Source organism: Muntiacus reevesi, chromosome 10, assembly GCF_963930625.1.
Source record: "Muntiacus reevesi chromosome 10, mMunRee1.1, whole genome shotgun sequence".
Taxonomy (NCBI): domain Eukaryota; kingdom Metazoa; phylum Chordata; class Mammalia; order Artiodactyla; family Cervidae; genus Muntiacus; species Muntiacus reevesi.
In genome coordinates, this window is record NC_089258.1 from 3,110,562 (window position 1) to 3,116,188 (window position 5,627).

Sequence of the window (5,627 nt, forward strand, 5' to 3'; positions counted from 1 at the left end):
GGGGTCAGGAAGAGGGCTCCTGGGTGCTGGCCGTGCGCAAGTGTTTCATTACCAAAAATGTATCGTGTGTGCCTGTCTCTGGCACATGTGTGAAGCTCCTATGAGATGGTTTTAAGACATCAGGAGAGGACAGTGCTGGAACCCACCCCTGCTTCAAACTACCTCGGCTTTCTCACTGACCATGTAATCCCACCATGGACTTATCCATGACATGGCTTCTGTCTACACGGGGTATCCTGTGTTGAGCTTGCCACCAAACCCTACACAAGGGTGAGAGACCAACAGCAGGGCGGTTAGGACAGATGTCAGGCAGCTTCTGAGGCCTTCTCCTGCAGAGGTCTGTAGAAGAGCCTTGGTCAGAGACCTGCTTGTCAGGTACAACACCAGTCTCAGAAACCCAAACTCACTCTTTATCAAGCAAAGGATTGGCGTACGTTTTAAATAGGGTATCCAGTAAACGAAGAGGTCTGTGCTAGTGGGATCTTAGAGTGGAGAAAACTGTGCCAGAACCTTGAGTCCATGAAAGAGAACAAGTTGACATGGATGAACTCACCACTCAGAGCCACCATAAGAAGTATATTAGTTAACTTGTGCTGTGTAACAAACAACCTCAGAACCTAGTGGCTTAAAATAATGTGTATTTATTATCTCAGGTTCTTTCAGTGGGGTCAGAAATTCAGAAATGGCTTAGCTGTGCAATTCTGGCTTGGGAGTCCCTTGTGAGGTTATCGTCAAGATGTCATGTAGGGCGCAAGGTATCTGAAGGTTGTTCTGGGACTGGAAGATCAGCCTGCAAGATAGCACACTCACAGGGCTGTTGGCGGAGCCTCAGCTCCTCACCACATGGACCTCTCCTCAGGCTGCTTGAGTGTCCTCACAGCATGGCAGCTGGCTTCACCCAGGGCAGGAAGTCTGAGAGAGAGAGAGGAAGAGTCTGAAATGCCTCTGATGGCCCACTTTTCAGTAGTTACATGCTGTCGTTTCTGCCTTATTCTATTTATTAGAAGCGAGTCACTAAGCTCGGTCCATTCTTAAGGAGCGGGAGATTGGGTTCCCTTCTGAGCAGAGGAATACCCCAAAACTTGAGGACATAACTTAAAACCCCCACCACAAAACTCCAGGGACAGCAGTATTCTGGGAGCTTCTCTCTGCTTAGACTTTATGACCAACTACGGGATGGTACCAACTGTTGCTAGCCCTCTCCCCCCTCCCCAGTCAGAAAGTGGCCTCAGCTGGCTGTGTCTACAGGGCCTAAGACTTCCGGGTGTCTGCCACCGTGTCCTCACTCTGGAGATCACACTCATTCTCTTCTAAGCATCTCACACCTGGAACCCGGCATCCTGGGCAACCCAGGGACCACACCCCATCCTCTCCCACAAGTCGACTCCAGCACCAGTTTTTAAATATTTATTTGGCCACGCTGAGTCTTAGCTGCATCGTGCTGGATCTTTTAGTCACAGCACGTGGGATCTTTAGTTGTGGCACGTGGGATCTATTTCCCCGAGCGGGGATCAAACCCAGGCCCTCTGCATTGGGAGCATGGGGTCTTAGCCACTGGAGCATCAGGGAAATCCCAGTAGCATCATTTTTTGAAGCAATAAGACACAATGAGGCTCCGATTTTATAAAGTCTCAGCCAATTCTGATAAAGAGTGCCCGGTCACATTTGCTGAGTTTTTGGCAACTCGGCAGCATGTCAAAAAATTGGGCCCAATCACACGTATAGGCTTATTCTATGATTTCCAGGACACAACAGTAAACATGAGTTCATGTTCAACAGGCCAAAAGAGAACAGCCTTTCTGTGGTTTTCTACTGTTGCACAGTGAACCGCCCAGAACTTAGTGGCTGCAAACAGCCACCCATTATCTCTCATCAGGCTGTGGGTCGGGGGCTGATTGGGGCTAGATGTGTGGTGGATCTCCAGTGGGGACAGTCCTGCATCCACAGTCAGCTGGTGGGTCAGCTGAGCTTGGTTGCTCAAGGGTAGCCATGGTTCATGATGGACAAGCTGGCTGCTGGCAGGGATGATGATGGGAGTCCTGTGCTCCAGCAGGCTGGCCTGGGATTGTTCACAGGGAAGTGGCCAGAGAGCAATGCTCTCAAGGCCCTGTGAGGCTCTTCACTGCCTCTTTCTGTTGGCCATGCCAAGTCACAAGGCCAGCCCAGAAGCTGCAGAAATACGCTGTGTCTCTTGACGGGAAATGTTGCAAAGTAGCGTGGCAAAGGGGGCAGCTACAGGCCAGGGCAGGAGAATCATGGCCTCCTACATTCCACTCCACGTGTGGTCTTCTTGACTTGATGCTGAAGAAGAGACTGGATAGAACTCAACATCTTCCCACTGTTGTTATTGTTGTTCTATTGCTAAGTCGTTCTTACTCTTTGCAACCCCATGAACTGCAGCACCCCAGGCTTCCCTGTTCTTCACTATCTCCTAGAGTTTGCTCAAACTCATGTCCATGGAGTCTGTGATGCCACCTGACCATCTCATCCTCTGTCGCCCACTTCATTTGGATAGAACTGAACATCTTCCCACTAAAAAACTCTTTAAAAACCAAAAAACACAGCTTTGAAACAGAGTTGGAAACATCTATTTCAAGGCAAGGGCCAAAATCACACTGAATAGTGATGTGTCACAAGTGGTCTCATTAAAGTCAGGGACAAGTCAAGGATGCTGTGATCACCTCTGTTAATTATCAATGCTCTGAAAGTTCTAGAATGTGCTATCGAACAAGAAAATTCAATAATTGTGATAGCTGAAAGAGGGAAATAAATTAGCTACTGGTTGAAGATGATTTAATGGCCTACTGAAAAACACAAAAGTATCAGCTGAAGCATGGTAATAATAGAACAGCTCTGTCAGGGAGTCAGATGCTAACAACTCTCCAGAGTTATTGTTGGCAAAAGAATCAGTGTAACTCCTGGAAATTGCAGTGGAGAAAGGATGCAATCAAAAAGAGCAAGGTTGTGGGGGGAATCGAAATACCCTATGATTAAACTTAAGAGGAATAAGATACCAATCTGCACAAAAATGTAAAGTTCTACTGAGGAACGAAGGATGGAAGGAAGGGATCAGGGGAGGGAGGGAGGAAGTTTGTATAGATGGATGGATGGATGGATAAATGAACAGATGGATGATGGATGGATAAGTGAACAGATGGGTGGATGGGTGGATGGATGAATGGGTGGTTAGATAGGTGGATGGATGGATGGGTGGTTGGATAGATGCATGGACAGATAGGTGGTTGGATAGATGGATGGAATGATAGACAGATGGATGATGGATGGATGGGTGGATGAATGGATTAGGGAGTAGATAATAGTAAATGGATGGACAGATGACTGGCTGTCTGGATGGATGGGTGGATGGATGGATGGATGAATTAGTGAGTGGATGGATGGATGGATTTGTGAGTAGATGGATGGATGAACAGATGGCTGGCTGGCTGGCTGGCTGGATGGGTGGATGAACAGAGGATGGAATGAATAAAGCAGATGTTTACACTCCAATTCTAGAAACATATTCTATGAAATTAAGTAGGAGCTGGGCGATGATTGTTTTCTCCAGAACAGTGACAAGTGTTTGGAAACGGCCTAAGTGTTCATCAGTGAGGGGTGAGGTGCAATCTGTGGACACCCCACAAGGAACAGCCCTCCCCCTCCTCCCTGCCACCTTCAGCAGCCGCCGCCCCAGGACTGACTCGTCTGTGTCTGCGTTTCCAGTTTACCTGCACTAATGCTACAGGTGATTATACAGCGTCCAGAATACGACAGAAGACATTTTGAACTCGATGCAATCTTTAATCTGTTTAAAGTTGTTGTATGGCCCCTAAGGCATTTTATTACAGACTTTTTAATTAGTGAAAAATTCATGAATACCATAGAGAAAATGTTTTAAAATTTAATGTTTATTTATGTAAACTTATGACTTCATTTATATACTTACTTTTTCTTGTATAGCCAGGTTATAAATATCCTTTCAGATCAATTCATGTTCTGATACCTGATTTTAGTCTTTCAAATGAGTGTACTGTAATGCTTGTCTGTATAAATCCTATGAACGAATATAGGGCTTTTGTAAATGATGCATTTATTGTAATTATTCTTGTTTAATTTTTAAATGATGAACCATGAGAGAAGGGGTTTCCCTGCAATTGTAAAATCATGACACGGTGTGCATTATCCTTCCAGAATGTAACCGAGCTCTCCAACACTCACTCTGAAATGAGCGAACTTAATTTCAACCAATTGTTCTATTTTAACGACTGACCTAAACTGTACTTTTTCTGGCAAGAAATGCTTTTTCTCTGCAGAGTGAAGCGATTTAAAAGTACTGGGTGTTGGATGTGAGCTTCTAGTGAAGTTTGGGCTGAAAGCATGGCTAGAAGACGACTATGACAATCTCTCCCGTGACCTGGTCTCTGAGGACCCGGATCCCTCTCTCCACTGATGCTTCGGGGACCAATCGCGATGCCCCGCACCCGCTGCAGAACCGGTGCGCTGGACGGTGAAAAAGCCACGTCCGGACAGACAGACAGTGTAGAGCAACTCTGACAAAGGCCTTAGTTTTCTTATGTAAAGCATCTTTTTATATCTGTAAACATGTTTAAAGAATGGACCTCGGTGTACATTTGTAGATTTTGATGACATAGCCATTTTGGATTGTATAAGCAGCAAATGTAACTTTTACTTTTCCAGGAGCACATTACAAAAGCCAGCAAGAGATGCGTTCAGTTCACAGTGCGTTATTTATTATGCAGTGATGTCTCAGTAGACAGAGACGGCATGTCTCTTTACATGTGGGTTCCACCTTTAATTTTCTTGTACAATTCATTGTTACCATTCTGTTTTTCTACTAATCTTTGGTGAACTTCCTGAATATGTGACAATGTACGTACAGTCTACTTTTGAACTATTTTTATCACAGTATTATTTATTGCTTTCTTTCAAGAAAGTACTGAAGGAAAATTTCCCACTGCCAATAGAGTGTGCCGAGGGTAAGCTGAGAACAGTCCAGAGGTGGTAATGGGAGCCCGTGTCATCGGACATTGTTAAGAGAAATGGATGGATACAATGGAAAGGCTAGAAGGCGGAAGCATAGATGTCCCCAAAGGACGACCACCCTTATATTCATGCTCTTGGCTCTGGAGGCGAGAGGCTCCATCACTTCAGCACCTGCGGGGACAGGGCCCCTCTGCTGCGGAGGCGTGGGCAGCGGGCTGAGGATGGGAGCAAAGTGCGGGTGTCAAGGCTCACCATGGATCCCAGGGCGGGGTAGCCGAGGGCACCCGAATGACGCACCAGGGAGTGTGCGTGTGCACGCTTGTGTGTGGGAGCTTTTTATGTTATTTTAGTCAACAGTCTTTATTATTCATATATCCATAGAAACAAGAATGTAGCAAGGGGAGGTGGGAGGGAGATTCAAGAGGGAGGAGACATACGTTCATCTATGGCTAATTCATATTGATGTATGGCAGAAATCAAACTGATATTGCACAGCAATTATGCTTCAGAAGAAAAGAACACAGCAAGGTGGTCAGGAAAGTATGATAAAAAGCTTTCTCATAGAGATTTATAATCACAGCTCTGTGTATATCTGGAAGCAGGCTGCCCACCATCATCAGGACTTC